This window comes from Hyla sarda, unplaced genomic scaffold (genome assembly GCF_029499605.1).
Source record: "Hyla sarda isolate aHylSar1 unplaced genomic scaffold, aHylSar1.hap1 scaffold_1547, whole genome shotgun sequence".
Taxonomy (NCBI): domain Eukaryota; kingdom Metazoa; phylum Chordata; class Amphibia; order Anura; family Hylidae; genus Hyla; species Hyla sarda.
The window spans coordinates 47,731-68,993 of NW_026608182.1; the positions used below are offsets into that span (position 1 = coordinate 47,731).

The 21,263-nt window shown below is 45.9% G+C and overlaps 9 non-coding genes across 9 annotated transcripts; all 9 read right to left on the reverse strand.

The window, feature by feature from the left end:
• Positions 1-1,158: 1,158 nt before the first annotated feature.
• LOC130310012 (U2 spliceosomal RNA) lies at positions 1,159-1,349 on the reverse strand. Its single transcript, XR_008858578.1, has one exon. It is a non-coding gene; the product is annotated as a U2 spliceosomal RNA (small nuclear RNA).
• Positions 1,350-3,438: 2,089 nt separating this feature from the next.
• Positions 3,439-3,629, reverse strand: LOC130310013 (U2 spliceosomal RNA). The gene has a single exon (XR_008858579.1). It is a non-coding gene; the product is annotated as a U2 spliceosomal RNA (small nuclear RNA).
• A 2,069-nt stretch (positions 3,630-5,698) lies between these two features.
• Positions 5,699-5,889, reverse strand: LOC130310014 (U2 spliceosomal RNA). Its single transcript, XR_008858581.1, has one exon. It is a non-coding gene; the product is annotated as a U2 spliceosomal RNA (small nuclear RNA).
• A 2,082-nt stretch (positions 5,890-7,971) lies between these two features.
• Positions 7,972-8,162, reverse strand: LOC130310015 (U2 spliceosomal RNA). The gene has a single exon (XR_008858582.1). It is a non-coding gene; the product is annotated as a U2 spliceosomal RNA (small nuclear RNA).
• A 2,084-nt stretch (positions 8,163-10,246) lies between these two features.
• On the reverse strand, positions 10,247-10,437 carry LOC130310016 (U2 spliceosomal RNA). Its single transcript, XR_008858583.1, has one exon. It is a non-coding gene; the product is annotated as a U2 spliceosomal RNA (small nuclear RNA).
• A 2,093-nt stretch (positions 10,438-12,530) lies between these two features.
• Positions 12,531-12,721, reverse strand: LOC130310017 (U2 spliceosomal RNA). The gene has a single exon (XR_008858584.1). It is a non-coding gene; the product is annotated as a U2 spliceosomal RNA (small nuclear RNA).
• Positions 12,722-14,802: 2,081 nt separating this feature from the next.
• On the reverse strand, positions 14,803-14,993 carry LOC130310018 (U2 spliceosomal RNA). Its single transcript, XR_008858585.1, has one exon. It is a non-coding gene; the product is annotated as a U2 spliceosomal RNA (small nuclear RNA).
• A 2,089-nt stretch (positions 14,994-17,082) lies between these two features.
• On the reverse strand, positions 17,083-17,273 carry LOC130310019 (U2 spliceosomal RNA). Its single transcript, XR_008858586.1, has one exon. It is a non-coding gene; the product is annotated as a U2 spliceosomal RNA (small nuclear RNA).
• Positions 17,274-19,360: 2,087 nt separating this feature from the next.
• LOC130310022 (U2 spliceosomal RNA) lies at positions 19,361-19,551 on the reverse strand. The gene has a single exon (XR_008858588.1). It is a non-coding gene; the product is annotated as a U2 spliceosomal RNA (small nuclear RNA).
• Positions 19,552-21,263: the final 1,712 nt, after the last annotated feature.

Here is a 21,263-nt window from a genome sequence, read left to right on the forward strand (position 1 = left end):
CACTTTTAAACCCATTTCCACCTTTTTTTCCCTTCTCTTCCTCTTACTTTTTTTTCACGTTTTTTTACGTTTTTCTCCTTTTCGCCTCTTTTCTGGGCGTATTATTCTTCTTTTTCTTCTTTTTTTTCGTCTAATGCATACCCCATCAGTGCAGCAATGCTTATTCAATACCGCCAGCAGATGGAGACACTGGGGGATAATTTTCTAAGGATTTATACTGATTTTTCCTGTCTGAATTTGTCGCACAGAAAGTTGCAGGCCAAATATGTGTGACATTTCTGCGACTTTAGCTTCTAGAGCATTTTTACAACATTATACATAGGTGCTGAATACATAAAAAGCGACTGTTCAGCGACAGACAAGTCGCATCGGCTGAAAGTAGGCCAGAATGTCAGTCCATGTTGGAGCAGGTTTAGATACAGTCTAAAGCATAGATCTCAAAGTCTGTGCACAGAATTTAGCAAGGGCCTCGCACCTTCTGATGCATCAGGTAGGTGCACTATAGCATAGCCTAACCCTCTGTACTTTGGTCTATATTGATGCGGGACATAGACAGCCAGCTGATGACCAATCCATTAGTGCAATGGATGGCTGGAAGCATTTGTCTTTGCCTTTGCAATACCACAGAAGCAATGCATGGTCAATGTACAGCAATGACACACCTGTGTGAACAGCCAGGAGACCCCCCCATGTTATGTTACATAGTTACATAGTTAGTACGGTCGAAAAAAGACATATGTCCATCAAGTTCAACCAGGGAATTAAGGGGTAGGGGTGTGGCGCGATATTGGGGAAGGGATGAGATTTTATATTTCTTCATAAGCATTAATCTTATTTTGTCAATTAGGAACATTCAGCACCCACCCGCTATCAAGGCAGCTGCCTATCATGTCATGCCCTACCTGCACAGGTGTGCTGGCTACTCAAATGATCCAATTAAGGAGGCCATTTAGTCAGCAGCAGCAGAAGTCCTGTGCCTGGACGCTCCAACAGCGGCCAGACACAAGCAGAAGCAGCAGAAGCAGCAGCAGCACCACCTTTTGTTTTTTGGCTGCAGCAGCAGCAGCAGCAGCAGCAAGGCCCACAGGGCTGGCTAGCTGGCTAGCCAGCAAGCAGGTAGCAATGAAAGTAGGAATCTTTCTTTTTAACCCTGTAAGGGGGTGGTGCACTGTACCCGAAGATACTGCCATATCGGGTCAATGCATAGGGCGACGGAAGCAAGCTTCGAAATCGGCCCCCGTTCTCAAAAATCCATTTAATATATGGTCCCCAGATAGGGGACGTATCAGATATTAAACTGATAAGAACAGATACTACACTTGATCTTAGCCAAAAGGCCGAGAAGCGATAACCGTGAAAGGGGCGGGCCCAACAAGGTCCCCTTCATGGGCACTATCACTGCTTGCTGTCAGGGAGGCTGCCAGACAATTTTCCATGCACACTCTGGGCTGGGGGGCAGTCAACCACCAGTACACACAGCAGAACCTAAACCCATACCATTATTGCTAAGCAGCAAGACAGGGGCCCATTGCACTCCCACGGGGCCTTTTTAAATGCAATCCATAACCCGGATTTGCCAGGAACCCTTCTTACTCCTCCTACTTGCATGTGACACTGGGCTTAGGATCTGCATAGGAAACACACACACAAGCACACACCTACCTTTGTTGCCTGCAGATGCCTCCTTGGCTGTCCCCAAACGGTATCAAACCAACACCCACGGGAAGCTGTAAGCATAGAGGACATGCCTGCACCCCATTGGACTTACCTGTGTGGGTTAAATCCGGGTTATTTGACAACCTATGGCGGTGATGGTTCTGCTCAGGCAGAGCAGTGCTGATGCTCCTCATAAAGCTGTCGCTGCTGTGAAGGTTCTAGGTGACATCACAATCCCTATGGTTACATACACGACAAAGCTGGGTTGTTGTTGTTTACACTCTGCAAGGCCTGTGGAAGTGAGTGACATCATAGCACTGTAGTTCTGAGGGTTCTAGATGGATGCAACAATCTCCTGTTGCTTCTATGAAGGCCATAATAGACGACATCACCAAACAGCTCCATAGTCACATACACAGCAAAGGAGAGATGTTGTTTACACCTAGTGATGTCAGTGGTATTGAGTGACATCACAGCACAGTGCTAAGGCTCCTGGGCCTGGACACAGCAGCGGCTGCAATATCTCAACGGAGAATACGTTTATATATATGTGTGTGTGTGCGCGTATATATATATATATATATATATATATATATATATATATATATATTTCTCCGCCGAAATCACTTTTAAACCCATTTCCACCTTTTTTTCCCTTCTCTTCCTCTTACTTTTTTTTCACGTTTTTTTACGTTTTTCTCCTTTTCGCCTCTTTTCTGGGCGTATTATTCTTCTTTTTCTTCTTTTTTTTCGTCTAATGCATACCCCATCAGTGCAGCAATGCTTATTCAATACCGCCAGCAGATGGAGACACTGGGGGATAATTTTCTAAGGATTTATACTGATTTTTCCTGTCTGAATTTGTCGCACAGAAAGTTGCAGGCCAAATATGTGTGACATTTCTGCGACTTTAGCTTCTAGAGCATTTTTACAACATTATACATAGGTGCTGAATACATAAAAAGCGACTGTTCAGCGACAGACAAGTCGCATCGGCTGAAAGTAGGCCAGAATGTCAGTCCATGTTGGAGCAGGTTTAGATACAGTCTAAAGCATAGATCTCAAAGTCTGTGCACAGAATTTAGCAAGGGCCTCGCACCTTCTGATGCATCAGGTAGGTGCACTATAGCATAGCCTAACCCTCTGTACTTTGGTCTATATTGATGCGGGACATAGACAGCCAGCTGATGACCAATCCATTAGTGCAATGGATGGCTGGAAGCATTTGTCTTTGCCTTTGCAATACCACAGAAGCAATGCATGGTCAATGTACAGCAATGACACACCTGTGTGAACAGCCAGGAGACCCCCCCATGTTATGTTACATAGTTACATAGTTAGTACGGTCGAAAAAAGACATATGTCCATCAAGTTCAACCAGGGAATTAAGGGGTAGGGGTGTGGCGCGATATTGGGGAAGGGATGAGATTTTATATTTCTTCATAAGCATTAATCTTATTTTGTCAATTAGGAACATTCAGCACCCACCCGCTATCAAGGCAGCTGCCTATCATGTCATGCCCTACCTGCACAGGTGTGCTGGCTACTCAAATGATCCAATTAAGGAGGCCATTTAGTCAGCAGCAGCAGAAGTCCTGTGCCTGGACGCTCCAACAGCGGCCAGACACAAGCAGAAGCAGCAGAAGCAGCAGCAGCACCACCTTTTGTTTTTTGGCTGCAGCAGCAGCAGCAGCAGCAGCAAGGCCCACAGGGCTGGCTAGCTGGCTAGCCAGCAAGCAGGTAGCAATGAAAGTAGGAATCTTTCTTTTTAACCCTGTAAGGGGGTGGTGCACTGTACCCGAAGATACTGCCATATCGGGTCAATGCATAGGGCGACGGAAGCAAGCTTCGAAATCGGCCCCCGTTCTCAAAAATCCATTTAATATATGGTCCCCAGATAGGGGACGTATCAGATATTAAACTGATAAGAACAGATACTACACTTGATCTTAGCCAAAAGGCCGAGAAGCGATAACCGTGAAAGGGGCGGGCCCAACAAGGTCCCCTTCATGGGCACTATCACTGCTTGCTGTCAGGGAGGCTGCCAGACAATTTTCCATGCACACTCTGGGCTGGGGGGCAGTCAACCACCAGTACACACAGCAGAACCTAAACCCATACCATTATTGCTAAGCAGCAAGACAGGGGCCCATTGCACTCCCACGGGGCCTTTTTAAATGCAATCCATAACCCGGATTTGCCAGGAACCCTTCTTACTCCTCCTACTTGCATGTGACACTGGGCTTAGGATCTGCATAGGAAACACACACACAAGCACACACCTACCTTTGTTGCCTGCAGATGCCTCCTTGGCTGTCCCCAAACGGTATCAAACCAACACCCACGGGAAGCTGTAAGCATAGAGGACATGCCTGCACCCCATTGGACTTACCTGTGTGGGTTAAATCCGGGTTATTTGACAACCTATGGCGGTGATGGTTCTGCTCAGGCAGAGCAGTGCTGATGCTCCTCATAAAGCTGTCGCTGCTGTGAAGGTTCTAGGTGACATCACAATCCCTATGGTTACATACACGACAAAGCTGGGTTGTTGTTGTTTACACTCTGCAAGGCCTGTGGAAGTGAGTGACATCATAGCACTGTAGTTCTGAGGGTTCTAGATGGATGCAACAATCTCCTGTTGCTTCTATGAAGGCCATAATAGACGACATCACCAAACAGCTCCATAGTCACATACACAGCAAAGGAGAGATGTTGTTTACACCTAGTGATGTCAGTGGTATTGAGTGACATCACAGCACAGTGCTAAGGCTCCTGCGCCTGGACACAGCAGCGGCTGCAATATCTCAACGGAGAATACGTTTATATATATGTGTGTGTGTGCGCGTATATATATATATATATATATATATATATATATATATATATATTTCTCCGCCGAAATCACTTTTAAACCCATTTCCACCTTTTTTTCCCTTCTCTTCCTCTTACTTTTTTTTCACGTTTTTTTACGTTTTTCTCCTTTTCGCCTCTTTTCTGGGCGTATTATTCTTCTTTTTCTTCTTTTTTTTCGTCTAATGCATACCCCATCAGTGCAGCAATGCTTATTCAATACCGCCAGCAGATGGAGACACTGGGGGATAATTTTCTAAGGATTTATACTGATTTTTCCTGTCTGAATTTGTCGCACAGAAAGTTGCAGGCCAAATATGTGTGACATTTCTGCGACTTTAGCTTCTAGAGCATTTTTACAACATTATACATAGGTGCTGAATACATAAAAAGCGACTGTTCAGCGACAGACAAGTCGCATCGGCTGAAAGTAGGCCAGAATGTCAGTCCATGTTGGAGCAGGTTTAGATACAGTCTAAAGCATAGATCTCAAAGTCTGTGCACAGAATTTAGCAAGGGCCTCGCACCTTCTGATGCATCAGGTAGGTGCACTATAGCATAGCCTAACCCTCTGTACTTTGGTCTATATTGATGCGGGACATAGACAGCCAGCTGATGACCAATCCATTAGTGCAATGGATGGCTGGAAGCATTTGTCTTTGCCTTTGCAATACCACAGAAGCAATGCATGGTCAATGTACAGCAATGACACACCTGTGTGAACAGCCAGGAGACCCCCCCATGTTATGTTACATAGTTACATAGTTAGTACGGTCGAAAAAAGACATATGTCCATCAAGTTCAACCAGGGAATTAAGGGGTAGGGGTGTGGCGCGATATTGGGGAAGGGATGAGATTTTATATTTCTTCATAAGCATTAATCTTATTTTGTCAATTAGGAACATTCAGCACCCACCCGCTATCAAGGCAGCTGCCTATCATGTCATGCCCTACCTGCACAGGTGTGCTGGCTACTCAAATGATCCAATTAAGGAGGCCATTTAGTCAGCAGCAGCAGAAGTCCTGTGCCTGGACGCTCCAACAGCGGCCAGACACAAGCAGCAGCACCACCTTTTGTTTTTTGGCTGCAGCAGCAGCAGCAGCAGCAGCAAGGCCCACAGGGCTGGCTAGCTGGCTAGCCAGCAAGCAGGTAGCAATGAAAGTAGGAATCTTTCTTTTTAACCCTGTAAGGGGGTGGTGCACTGTACCCGAAGATACTGCCATATCGGGTCAATGCATAGGGCGACGGAAGCAAGCTTCGAAATCGGCCCCCGTTCTCAAAAATCCATTTAATATATGGTCCCCAGATAGGGGACGTATCAGATATTAAACTGATAAGAACAGATACTACACTTGATCTTAGCCAAAAGGCCGAGAAGCGATAACCGTGAAAGGGGCGGGCCCAACAAGGTCCCCTTCATGGGCACTATCACTGCTTGCTGTCAGGGAGGCTGCCAGACAATTTTCCATGCACACTCTGGGCTGGGGGGCAGTCAACCACCAGTACACACAGCAGAACCTAAACCCATACCATTATTGCTAAGCAGCAAGACAGGGGCCCATTGCACTCCCACGGGGCCTTTTTAAATGCAATCCATAACCCGGATTTGCCAGGAACCCTTCTTACTCCTCCTACTTGCATGTGACACTGGGCTTAGGATCTGCATAGGAAACACACACACAAGCACACACCTACCTTTGTTGCCTGCAGATGCCTCCTTGGCTGTCCCCAAACGGTATCAAACCAACACCCACGGGAAGCTGTAAGCATAGAGGACATGCCTGCACCCCATTGGACTTACCTGTGTGGGTTAAATCCGGGTTATTTGACAACCTATGGCGGTGATGGTTCTGCTCAGGCAGAGCAGTGCTGATGCTCCTCATAAAGCTGTCGCTGCTGTGAAGGTTCTAGGTGACATCACAATCCCTATGGTTACATACACGACAAAGCTGGGTTGTTGTTGTTTACACTCTGCAAGGCCTGTGGAAGTGAGTGACATCATAGCACTGTAGTTCTGAGGGTTCTAGATGGATGCAACAATCTCCTGTTGCTTCTATGAAGGCCATAATAGACGACATCACCAAACAGCTCCATAGTCACATACACAGCAAAGGAGAGATGTTGTTTACACCTAGTGATGTCAGTGGTATTGAGTGACATCACAGCACAGTGCTAAGGCTCCTGGGCCTGGACACAGCAGCGGCTGCAATATCTCAACGGAGAATACGTTTATATATATGTGTGTGTGTGCGCGTATATATATATATATATATATATATATATATATATATATATATATATTTCTCCGCCGAAATCACTTTTAAACCCATTTCCACCTTTTTTTCCCTTCTCTTCCTCTTACTTTTTTTTCACGTTTTTTTACGTTTTTCTCCTTTTCGCCTCTTTTCTGGGCGTATTATTCTTCTTTTTCTTCTTTTTTTTCGTCTAATGCATACCCCATCAGTGCAGCAATGCTTATTCAATACCGCCAGCAGATGGAGACACTGGGGGATAATTTTCTAAGGATTTATACTGATTTTTCCTGTCTGAATTTGTCGCACAGAAAGTTGCAGGCCAAATATGTGTGACATTTCTGCGACTTTAGCTTCTAGAGCATTTTTACAACATTATACATAGGTGCTGAATACATAAAAAGCGACTGTTCAGCGACAGACAAGTCGCATCGGCTGAAAGTAGGCCAGAATGTCAGTCCATGTTGGAGCAGGTTTAGATACAGTCTAAAGCATAGATCTCAAAGTCTGTGCACAGAATTTAGCAAGGGCCTCGCACCTTCTGATGCATCAGGCAGGTGCACTATAGCATAGCCTAACCCTCTGTACTTTGGTCTATATTGATGCGGGACATAGACAGCCAGCTGATGACCAATCCATTAGTGCAATGGATGGCTGGAAGCATTTGTCTTTGCCTTTGCAATACCACAGAAGCAATGCATGGTCAATGTACAGCAATGACACACCTGTGTGAACAGCCAGGAGACCCCCCCATGTTATGTTACATAGTTACATAGTTAGTACGGTCGAAAAAAGACATATGTCCATCAAGTTCAACCAGGGAATTAAGGGGTAGGGGTGTGGCGCGATATTGGGGAAGGGATGAGATTTTATATTTCTTCATAAGCATTAATCTTATTTTGTCAATTAGGAACATTCAGCACCCACCCGCTATCAAGGCAGCTGCCTATCATGTCATGCCCTACCTGCACAAGTGTGCTGGCTACTCAAATGATCCAATTAAGGAGGCCATTTAGTCAGCAGCAGCAGAAGTCCTGTGCCTGGACGCTCCAACAGCGGCCAGACACAAGCAGAAGCAGCAGAAGCAGCAGCAGCACCACCTTTTGTTTTTTGGCTGCAGCAGCAGCAGCAAGGCCCACAGGGCTGGCTAGCTGGCTAGCCAGCAAGCAGGTAGCAATGAAAGTAGGAATCTTTCTTTTTAACCCTGTAAGGGGGTGGTGCACTGTACCCGAAGATACTGCCATATCGGGTCAATGCATAGGGCGACGGAAGCAAGCTTCGAAATCGGCCCCCGTTCTCAAAAATCCATTTAATATATGGTCCCCAGATAGGGGACGTATCAGATATTAAACTGATAAGAACAGATACTACACTTGATCTTAGCCAAAAGGCCGAGAAGCGATAACCGTGAAAGGGGCGGGCCCAACAAGGTCCCCTTCATGGGCACTATCACTGCTTGCTGTCAGGGAGGCTGCCAGACAATTTTCCATGCACACTCTGGGCTGGGGGGCAGTCAACCACCAGTACACACAGCAGAACCTAAACCCATACCATTATTGCTAAGCAGCAAGACAGGGGCCCATTGCACTCCCACGGGGCCTTTTTAAATGCAATCCATAACCCGGATTTGCCAGGAACCCTTCTTACTCCTCCTACTTGCATGTGACACTGGGCTTAGGATCTGCATAGGAAACACACACACAAGCACACACCTACCTTTGTTGCCTGCAGATGCCTCCTTGGCTGTCCCCAAACGGTATCAAACCAACACCCACGGGAAGCTGTAAGCATAGAGGACATGCCTGCACCCCATTGGACTTACCTGTGTGGGTTAAATCCGGGTTATTTGACAACCTATGGCGGTGATGGTTCTGCTCAGGCAGAGCAGTGCTGATGCTCCTCATAAAGCTGTCGCTGCTGTGAAGGTTCTAGGTGACATCACAAATCCCTATGGTTACATACACAACAAAGCTGGGTTGTTGTTGTTTACACTCTGCAAGGCCTGTGGAAGTGAGTGACATCATAGCACTGTAGTTCTGAGGGTTCTAGATGGATGCAACAATCTCCTGTTGCTTCTATGAAGGCCATAATAGACGACATCACCAAACAGCTCCATAGTCACATACACAGCAAAGGAGAGATGTTGTTTACACCTAGTGATGTCAGTGGTATTGAGTGACATCACAGCACAGTGCTAAGGCTCCTGGGCCTGGACACAGCAGCGGCTGCAATATCTCAACGGAGAATACGTTTATATATATGTGTGTGTGTGCGCGTATATATATATATATATATATATATATATATATATATATTTCTCCGCCGAAATCACTTTTAAACCCATTTCCACCTTTTTTTCCCTTCTCTTCCTCTTACTTTTTTTTCACGTTTTTTTACGTTTTTCTCCTTTTCGCCTCTTTTCTGGGCGTATTATTCTTCTTTTTCTTCTTTTTTTTCGTCTAATGCATACCCCATCAGTGCAGCAATGCTTATTCAATACCGCCAGCAGATGGAGACACTGGGGGATAATTTTCTAAGGATTTATACAGATTTTTCCTGTCTGAATTTGTCGCACAGAAAGTTGCAGGCCAAATATGTGTGACATTTCTGCGACTTTAGCTTCTAGAGCATTTTTACAACATTATACATAGGTGCTGAATACATAAAAAGCGACTGTTCAGCGACAGACAAGTCGCATCGGCTGAAAGTAGGCCAGAATGTCAGTCCATGTTGGAGCAGGTTTAGATACAGTCTAAAGCATAGATCTCAAAGTCTGTGCACAGAATTTAGCAAGGGCCTCGCACCTTCTGATGCATCAGGCAGGTGCACTATAGCATAGCCTAACCCTCTGTACTTTGGTCTATATTGATGCGGGACATAGACAGCCAGCTGATGACCAATCCATTAGTGCAATGGATGGCTGGAAGCATTTGTCTTTGCCTTTGCAATACCACAGAAGCAATGCATGGTCAATGTACAGCAATGACACACCTGTGTGAACAGCCAGGAGACCCCCCCATGTTATGTTACATAGTTACATAGTTAGTACGGTCGAAAAAAGACATATGTCCATCAAGTTCAACCAGGGAATTAAGGGGTAGGGGTGTGGCGCGATATTGGGGAAGGGATGAGATTTTATATTTCTTCATAAGCATTAATCTTATTTTGTCAATTAGGAACATTCAGCACCCACCCGCTATCAAGGCAGCTGCCTATCATGTCATGCCCTACCTGCACAGGTGTGCTGGCTACTCAAATGATCCAATTAAGGAGGCCATTTAGTCAGCAGCAGCAGAAGTCCTGTGCCTGGACGCTCCAACAGCGGCCAGACACAAGCAGAAGCAGCAGAAGCAGCAGCAGCACCACCTTTTGTTTTTTGGCTGCAGCAGCAGCAGCAGCAGCAGCAAGGCCCACAGGGCTGGCTAGCTGGCTAGCCAGCAAGCAGGTAGCAATGAAAGTAGGAATCTTTCTTTTTAACCCTGTAAGGGGGTGGTGCACTGTACCCGAAGATACTGCCATATCGGGTCAATGCATAGGGCGACGGAAGCAAGCTTCGAAATCGGCCCCCGTTCTCAAAAATCCATTTAATATATGGTCCCCAGATAGGGGACGTATCAGATATTAAACTGATAAGAACAGATACTACACTTGATCTTAGCCAAAAGGCCGAGAAGCGATAACCGTGAAAGGGGCGGGCCCAACAAGGTCCCCTTCATGGGCACTATCACTGCTTGCTGTCAGGGAGGCTGCCAGACAATTTTCCATGCACACTCTGGGCTGGGGGGCAGTCAACCACCAGTACACACAGCAGAACCTAAACCCATACCATTATTGCTAAGCAGCAAGACAGGGGCCCATTGCACTCCCACGGGGCCTTTTTAAATGCAATCCATAACCCGGATTTGCCAGGAACCCTTCTTACTCCTCCTACTTGCATGTGACACTGGGCTTAGGATCTGCATAGGAAACACACACACAAGCACACACCTACCTTTGTTGCCTGCAGATGCCTCCTTGGCTGTCCCCAAACGGTATCAAACCAACACCCACGGGAAGCTGTAAGCATAGAGGACATGCCTGCACCCCATTGGACTTACCTGTGTGGGTTAAATCCGGGTTATTTGACAACCTATGGCGGTGATGGTTCTGCTCAGGCAGAGCAGTGCTGATGCTCCTCATAAAGCTGTCGCTGCTGTGAAGGTTCTAGGTGACATCACAATCCCTATGGTTACATACACGACAAAGCTGGGTTGTTGTTGTTTACACTCTGCAAGGCCTGTGGAAGTGAGTGACATCATAGCACTGTAGTTCTGAGGGTTCTAGATGGATGCAACAATCTCCTGTTGCTTCTATGAAGGCCATAATAGACGACATCACCAAACAGCTCCATAGTCACATACACAGCAAAGGAGAGATGTTGTTTACACCTAGTGATGTCAGTGGTATTGAGTGACATCACAGCACAGTGCTAAGGCTCCTGGGCCTGGACACAGCAGCGGCTGCAATATCTCAACGGAGAATACGTTTATATATATGTGTGTGTGTGCGCGTATATATATATATATATATATATATATATATATATATATATATATATATTTCTCCGCCGAAATCACTTTTAAACCCATTTCCACCTTTTTTTCCCTTCTCTTCCTCTTACTTTTTTTTCACGTTTTTTTACGTTTTTCTCCTTTTCGCCTCTTTTCTGGGCGTATTATTCTTCTTTTTCTTCTTTTTTTTCGTCTAATGCATACCCCATCAGTGCAGCAATGCTTATTCAATACCGCCAGCAGATGGAGACACTGGGGGATAATTTTCTAAGGATTTATACTGATTTTTCCTGTCTGAATTTGTCGCACAGAAAGTTGCAGGCCAAATATGTGTGACATTTCTGCGACTTTAGCTTCTAGAGCATTTTTACAACATTATACATAGGTGCTGAATACATAAAAAGCGACTGTTCAGCGACAGACAAGTCGCATCGGCTGAAAGTAGGCCAGAATGTCAGTCCATGTTGGAGCAGGTTTAGATACAGTCTAAAGCATAGATCTCAAAGTCTGTGCACAGAATTTAGCAAGGGCCTCGCACCTTCTGATGCATCAGGTAGGTGCACTATAGCATAGCCTAACCCTCTGTACTTTGGTCTATATTGATGCGGGACATAGACAGCCAGCTGATGACCAATCCATTAGTGCAATGGATGGCTGGAAGCATTTGTCTTTGCCTTTGCAATACCACAGAAGCAATGCATGGTCAATGTACAGCAATGACACACCTGTGTGAACAGCCAGGAGACCCCCCCATGTTATGTTACATAGTTACATAGTTAGTACGGTCGAAAAAAGACATATGTCCATCAAGTTCAACCAGGGAATTAAGGGGTAGGGGTGTGGCGCGATATTGGGGAAGGGATGAGATTTTATATTTCTTCATAAGCATTAATCTTATTTTGTCAATTAGGAACATTCAGCACCCACCCGCTATCAAGGCAGCTGCCTATCATGTCATGCCCTACCTGCACAGGTGTGCTGGCTACTCAAATGATCCAATTAAGGAGGCCATTTAGTCAGCAGCAGCAGAAGTCCTGTGCCTGGACGCTCCAACAGCGGCCAGACACAAGCAGAAGCAGCAGAAGCAGCAGCAGCACCACCTTTTGTTTTTTGGCTGCAGCAGCAGCAGCAGCAGCAGCAAGGCCCACAGGGCTGGCTAGCTGGCTAGCCAGCAAGCAGGTAGCAATGAAAGTAGGAATCTTTCTTTTTAACCCTGTAAGGGGGTGGTGCACTGTACCCGAAGATACTGCCATATCGGGTCAATGCATAGGGCGACGGAAGCAAGCTTCGAAATCGGCCCCCGTTCTCAAAAATCCATTTAATATATGGTCCCCAGATAGGGGACGTATCAGATATTAAACTGATAAGAACAGATACTACACTTGATCTTAGCCAAAAGGCCGAGAAGCGATAACCGTGAAAGGGGCGGGCCCAACAAGGTCCCCTTCATGGGCACTATCACTGCTTGCTGTCAGGGAGGCTGCCAGACAATTTTCCATGCACACTCTGGGCTGGGGGGCAGTCAACCACCAGTACACACAGCAGAACCTAAACCCATACCATTATTGCTAAGCAGCAAGACAGGGGCCCATTGCACTCCCACGGGGCCTTTTTAAATGCAATCCATAACCCGGATTTGCCAGGAACCCTTCTTACTCCTCCTACTTGCATGTGACACTGGGCTTAGGATCTGCATAGGAAACACACACACAAGCACACACCTACCTTTGTTGCCTGCAGATGCCTCCTTGGCTGTCCCCAAACGGTATCAAACCAACACCCACGGGAAGCTGTAAGCATAGAGGACATGCCTGCACCCCATTGGACTTACCTGTGTGGGTTAAATCCGGGTTATTTGACAACCTATGGCGGTGATGGTTCTGCTCAGGCAGAGCAGTGCTGATGCTCCTCATAAAGCTGTCGCTGCTGTGAAGGTTCTAGGTGACATCACAATCCCTATGGTTACATACACGACAAAGCTGGGTTGTTGTTGTTTACACTCTGCAAGGCCTGTGGAAGTGAGTGACATCATAGCACTGTAGTTCTGAGGGTTCTAGATGGATGCAACAATCTCCTGTTGCTTCTATGAAGGCCATAATAGACGACATCACCAAACAGCTCCATAGTCACATACACAGCAAAGGAGAGATGTTGTTTACACCTAGTGATGTCAGTGGTATTGAGTGACATCACAGCACAGTGCTAAGGCTCCTGGGCCTGGACACAGCAGCGGCTGCAATATCTCAACGGAGAATACGTTTATATATATGTGTGTGTGTGCGCGTATATATATATATATATATATATATATATATATATATTTCTCCGCCGAAATCACTTTTAAACCCATTTCCACCTTTTTTTCCCTTCTCTTCCTCTTACTTTTTTTTCACGTTTTTTTACGTTTTTCTCCTTTTCGCCTCTTTTCTGGGCGTATTATTCTTCTTTTTCTTCTTTTTTTTCGTCTAATGCATACCCCATCAGTGCAGCAATGCTTATTCAATACCGCCAGCAGATGGAGACACTGGGGGATAATTTTCTAAGGATTTATACTGATTTTTCCTGTCTGAATTTGTCGCACAGAAAGTTGCAGGCCAAATATGTGTGACATTTCTGCGACTTTAGCTTCTAGAGCATTTTTACAACATTATACATAGGTGCTGAATACATAAAAAGCGACTGTTCAGCGACAGACAAGTCGCATCGGCTGAAAGTAGGCCAGAATGTCAGTCCATGTTGGAGCAGGTTTAGATACAGTCTAAAGCATAGATCTCAAAGTCTGTGCACAGAATTTAGCAAGGGCCTCGCACCTTCTGATGCATCAGGTAGGTGCACTATAGCATAGCCTAACCCTCTGTACTTTGGTCTATATTGATGCGGGACATAGACAGCCAGCTGATGACCAATCCATTAGTGCAATGGATGGCTGGAAGCATTTGTCTTTGCCTTTGCAATACCACAGAAGCAATGCATGGTCAATGTACAGCAATGACACACCTGTGTGAACAGCCAGGAGACCCCCCCATGTTATGTTACATAGTTACATAGTTAGTACGGTCGAAAAAAGACATATGTCCATCAAGTTCAACCAGGGAATTAAGGGGTAGGGGTGTGGCGCGATATTGGGGAAGGGATGAGATTTTATATTTCTTCATAAGCATTAATCTTATTTTGTCAATTAGGAACATTCAGCACCCACCCGCTATCAAGGCAGCTGCCTATCATGTCATGCCCTACCTGCACAGGTGTGCTGGCTACTCAAATGATCCAATTAAGGAGGCCATTTAGTCAGCAGCAGCAGAAGTCCTGTGCCTGGACGCTCCAACAGCGGCCAGACACAAGCAGAAGCAGCAGAAGCAGCAGCAGCACCACCTTTTGTTTTTTGGCTGCAGCAGCAGCAGCAGCAGCAGCAAGGCCCACAGGGCTGGCTAGCTGGCTAGCCAGCAAGCAGGTAGCAATGAAAGTAGGAATCTTTCTTTTTAACCCTGTAAGGGGGTGGTGCACTGTACCCGAAGATACTGCCATATCGGGTCAATGCATAGGGCGACGGAAGCAAGCTTCGAAATCGGCCCCCGTTCTCAAAAATCCATTTAATATATGGTCCCCAGATAGGGGACGTATCAGATATTAAACTGATAAGAACAGATACTACACTTGATCTTAGCCAAAAGGCCGAGAAGCGATAACCGTGAAAGGGGCGGGCCCAACAAGGTCCCCTTCATGGGCACTATCACTGCTTGCTGTCAGGGAGGCTGCCAGACAATTTTCCATGCACACTCTGGGCTGGGGGGCAGTCAACCACCAGTACACACAGCAGAACCTAAACCCATACCATTATTGCTAAGCAGCAAGACAGGGGCCCATTGCACTCCCACGGGGCCTTTTTAAATGCAATCCATAACCCGGATTTGCCAGGAACCCTTCTTACTCCTCCTACTTGCATGTGACACTGGGCTTAGGATCTGCATAGGAAACACACACACAAGCACACACCTACCTTTGTTGCCTGCAGATGCCTCCTTGGCTGTCCCCAAACGGTATCAAACCAACACCCACGGGAAGCTGTAAGCATAGAGGACATGCCTGCACCCCATTGGACTTACCTGTGTGGGTTAAATCCGGGTTATTTGACAACCTATGGCGGTGATGGTTCTGCTCAGGCAGAGCAGTGCTGATGCTCCTCATAAAGCTGTCGCTGCTGTGAAGGTTCTAGGTGACATCACAATCCCTATGGTTACATACACGACAAAGCTGGGTTGTTGTTGTTTACACTCTGCAAGGCCTGTGGAAGTGAGTGACATCATAGCACTGTAGTTCTGAGGGTTCTAGATGGATGCAACAATCTCCTGTTGCTTCTATGAAGGCCATAATAGACGACATCACCAAACAGCTCCATAGTCACATACACAGCAAAGGAGAGATGTTGTTTACACCTAGTGATGTCAGTGGTATTGAGTGACATCACAGCACAGTGCTAAGGCTCCTGGGCCTGGACACAGCAGCGGCTGCAATATCTCAACGGAGAATACGTTTATATATATGTGTGTGTGTGCGCGTATATATATATATATATATATATATATATATATATATATATATATTTCTCCGCCGAAATCACTTTTAAACCCATTTCCACCTTTTTTTCCCTTCTCTTCCTCTTACTTTTTTTTCACGTTTTTTTACGTTTTTCTCCTTTTCGCCTCTTTTCTAGGCGTATTATTCTTCTTTTTCTTCTTTTTTTTCGTCTAATGCATACCCCATCAGTGCAGCAATGCTTATTCAATACCGCCAGCAGATGGAGACACTGGGGGATAATTTTCTAAGGATTTATACTGATTTTTCCTGTCTGAATTTGTCGCACAGAAAGTTGCAGGCCAAATATGTGTGACATTTCTGCGACTTTAGCTTCTAGAGCATTTTTACAACATTATACATAGGTGCTGAATACATAAAAAGCGACTGTTCAGCGACAGACAAGTCGCATCGGCTGAAAGTAGGCCAGAATGTCAGTCCATGTTGGAGCAGGTTTAGATACAGTCTAAAGCATAGATCTCAAAGTCTGTGCACAGAATTTAGCAAGGGCCTCGCACCTTCTGATGCATCAGGTAGGTGCACTATAGCATAGCCTAACCCTCTGTACTTTGGTCTATATTGATGCGGGACATAGACAGCCAGCTGATGACCAATCCATTAGTGCAATGGATGGCTGGAAGCATTTGTCTTTGCCTTTGCAATACCACAGAAGCAATGCATGGTCAATGTACAGCAATGACACACCTGTGTGAACAGCCAGGAGACCCCCCCATGTTATGTTACATAGTTACATAGTTAGTACGGTCGAAAAAAGACATATGTCCATCAAGTTCAACCAGGGAATTAAGGGGTAGGGGTGTGGCGCGATATTGGGGAAGGGATGAGATTTTATATTTCTTCATAAGCATTAATCTTATTTTGTCAATTAGGAACATTCAGCACCCACCCGCTATCAAGGCAGCTGCCTATCATGTCATGCCCTACCTGCACAGGTGTGCTGGCTACTCAAATGATCCAATTAAGGAGGCCATTTAGTCAGCAGCAGCAGAAGTCCTGTGCCTGGACGCTCCAACAGCGGCCAGACACAAGCAGAAGCAGCAGAAGCAGCAGCAGCACCACCTTTTGTTTTTTGGCTGCAGCAGCAGCAGCAGCAGCAGCAAGGCCCACAGGGCTGGCTAGCTGGCTAGCCAGCAAGCAGGTAGCAATGAAAGTAGGAATCTTTCTTTTTAACCCTGTAAGGGGGTGGTGCACTGTACCCGAAGATACTGCCATATCGGGTCAATGCATAGGGCGACGGAAGCAAGCTTCGAAATCGGCCCCCGTTCTCAAAAATCCATTTAATATATGGTCCCCAGATAGGGGACGTATCAGATATTAAACTGATAAGAACAGATACTACACTTGATCTTAGCCAAAAGGCCGAGAAGCGATAACCGTGAAAGGGGCGGGCCCAACAAGGTCCCCTTCATGGGCACTATCACTGCTTGCTGTCAGGGAGGCTGCCAGACAATTTTCCATGCACACTCTGGGCTGGGGGGCAGTCAACCACCAGTACACACAGCAGAACCTAAACCCATACCATTATTGCTAAGCAGCAAGACAGGGGCCCATTGCACTCCCACGGGGCCTTTTTAAATGCAATCCATAACCCGGATTTGCCAGGAACCCTTCTTACTCCTCCTACTTGCATGTGACACTGGGCTTAGGATCTGCATAGGAAACACACACACAAGCACACACCTACCTTTGTTGCCTGCAGATGCCTCCTTGGCTGTCCCCAAACGGTATCAAACCAACACCCACGGGAAGCTGTAAGCATAGAGGACATGCCTGCACCCCATTGGACTTACCTGTGTGGGTTAAATCCGGGTTATTTCACAACCTATGGCGGTGATGGTTCTGCTCAGGCAGAGCAGTGCTGATGCTCCTCATAAAGCTGTCGCTGCTGTGAAGGTTCTAGGTGACATCACAATCCCTATGGTTACATACACGACAAAGCTGGGTTGTTGTTGTTTACACTCTGCAAGGCCTGTGGAAGTGAGTGACATCATAGCACTGTAGTTCTGAGGGTTCTAGATGGATGCAACAATCTCCTGTTGCTTCTATGAAGGCCATAATAGACGACATCACCAAACAGCTCCATGGTCACATACACAGCAAAGGAGAGATGTTGTTTACACCTAGTGATGTCAGTGGTATTGAGTGACATCACAGCACAGTGCTAAGGCTCCTGGGCCTGGACACAGCAGCGGCTGCAATATCTCAACGGAGAATACGTTTATATATATGTGTGTGTGTGCGCGTATATATATATATATATATATATATATATATATATATATATATTTCTCCGCCGAAATCACTTTTAAACCCATTTCCACCTTTTTTTCCCTTCTCTTCCTCTTACTTTTTTTTCACGTTTTTTTACGTTTTTCTCCTTTTCGCCTCTTTTCTGGGCGTATTATTCTTCTTTTTCTTCTTTTTTTTCGTCTAATGCATACCCCATCAGTGCAGCAATGCTTATTCAATACCGCCAGCAGATGGAGACACTGGGGGATAATTTTCTAAGGATTTATACTGATTTTTCCTGTCTGAATTTGTCGCACAGAAAGTTGCAGGCCAAATATGTGTGACATTTCTGCAACTTTAGCTTCTAGAGCATTTTTACAACATTATACATAGGTGCTGAATACATAAAAAGCGACTGTTCAGCGACAGACAAGTCGCATCGGCTGAAAGTAGGCCAGAATGTCAGTCCATGTTGGAGCAGGTTTAGATACAGTCTAAAGCATAGATCTCAAAGTCTGTGCACAGAATTTAGCAAGGGCCTCGCACCTTCTGATGCATCAGGTAGGTGCACTATAGCATAGCCTAACCCTCTGTACTTTGGTCTATATTGATGCGGGACATAGACAGCCAGCTGATGACCAATCCATTAGTGCAATGGATGGCTGGAAGCATTTGTCTTTGCCTTTGCAATACCACAGAAGCAATGCATGGTCAATGTACAGCAATGACACACCTGTGTGAACAGCCAGGAGACCCCCCCATGTTATGTTACATAGTTACATAGTTAGTACGGTCGAAAAAAGACATATGTCCATCAAGTTCAACCAGGGAATTAAGGGGTAGGGGTGTGGCGCGATATTGGGGAAGGGATGAGATTTTATATTTCTTCATAAGCATTAATCTTATTTTGTCAATTAGGAACATTCAGCACCCACCCGCTATCAAGGCAGCTGCCTATCATGTCATGCCCTACCTGCACAGGTGTGCTGGCTACTCAAATGATCCAATTAAGGAGGCCATTTAGTCAGCAGCAGCAGAAGTCCTGTGCCTGGACGCTCCAACAGCGGCCAGACACAAGCAGAAGCAGCAGAAGCAGCAGCAGCACCACCTTTTGTTTTTTGGCTGCAGCAGCAGCAGCAGCAGCAGCAAGGCCCACAGGGCTGGCTAGCTGGCTAGCCAGCAAGCAGGTAGCAATGAAAGTAGGAATCTTTCTTTTTAACCCTGTAAGGGGGTGGTGCACTGTACCCGAAGATACTGCCATATCGGGTCAATGCATAGGGCGACGGAAGCAAGCTTCGAAATCGGCCCCCGTTCTCAAAAATCCATTTAATATATGGTCCCCAGATAGGGGACGTATCAGATATTAAACTGATAAGAACAGATACTACACTTGATCTTAGCCAAAAGGCCGAGAAGCGATAACCGTGAAAGGGGCGGGCCCAACAAGGTCCCCTTCATGGGCACTATCACTGCTTGCTGTCAGGGAGGCTGCCAGACAATTTTCCATGCACACTCTGGGCTGGGGGGCAGTCAACCACCAGTACACACAGCAGAACCTAAACCCATACCATTATTGCTAAGCAGCAAGACAGGGGCCCATTGCACTCCCACGGGGCCTTTTTAAATGCAATCCATAACCCGGATTTGCCAGGAACCCTTCTTACTCCTCCTACTTGCATGTGACACTGGGCTTAGGATCTGCATAGGAAACACACACACAAGCACACACCTACCTTTGTTGCCTGCAGATGCCTCCTTGGCTGTCCCCAAACGGTATCAAACCAACACCCACGGGAAGCTGTAAGCATAGAGGACATGCCTGCACCCCATTGGACTTACCTGTGTGGGTTAAATCCGGGTTATTTCACAACCTATGGCGGTGATGGTTCTGCTCAGGCAGAGCAGTGCTGATGCTCCTCATAAAGCTGTCGCTGCTGTGAAGGTTCTAGGTGACATCACAATCCCTATGGTTACATACACGACAAAGCTGGGTTGTTGTTGTTTACACTCTGCAAGGCCTGTGGAAGTGAGTGACATCATAGCACTGTAGTTCTGAGGGTTCTAGATGGATGCAACAATCTCCTGTTGCTTCTATGAAGGCCATAATAGACGACATCACCAAACAGCTCCATAGTCACATACACAGCAAAGGAGAGATGTTGTTTACACCTAGTGATGTCAGTGGTATTGAGTGACATCACAGCACAGTGCTAAGGCTCCTGGGCCTGGACACAGCAGCGGCTGCAATATCTCAACGGAGAATACGTTTATATATATGTGTGTGTGTGCGCGTATATATATATATATATATATATATATATATATATATTTCTCCGCCGAAATCACTTTTAAACCCATTTCCACCTTTTTTTCCCTTCTCTTCCTCTTACTTTTTTTTCACGTTTTTTTACGTTTTTCTCCTTTTCGCCTCTTTTCTGGGCGTATTATTCTTCTTTTTCTTCTTTTTTTTCGTCTAATGCATACCCCATCAGTGCAGCAATGCTTATTCAATACCGCCAGCAGATGGAGACACTGGGGGATAATTTTCTAAGGATTTATACTGATTTTTCCTGTCTGAATTTGTCGCACAGAAAGTTGCAGGCCAAATATGTGTGACATTTCTGCGACTTTAGCTTCTAGAGCATTTTTACAACATTATACATAGGTGCTGAATACATAAAAAGCGACTGTTCAGCGACAGACAAGTCGCATCGGCTGAAAGTAGGCCAGAATGTCAGTCCATGTTGGAGCAGGTTTAGATACAGTCTAAAGCATAGATCTCAAAGTCTGTGCACAGAATTTAGCAAGGGCCTCGCACCTTCTGATGCATCAGGTAGGTGCACTATAGCATAGCCTAACCCTCTGTACTTTGGTCTATATTGATGCGGGACATAGACAGCCAGCTGATGACCAATCCATTAGTGCAATGGATGGCTGGAAGCATTTGTCTTTGCCTTTGCAATACCACAGAAGCAATGCATGGTCAATGTACAGCAATGACACACCTGTGTGAACAGCCAGGAGACCCCCCCATGTTATGTTACATAGTTACATAGTTAGTACGGTCGAAAAAAGACATATGTCCATCAAGTTCAACCAGGGAATTAAGGGGTAGGGGTGTGGCGCGATATT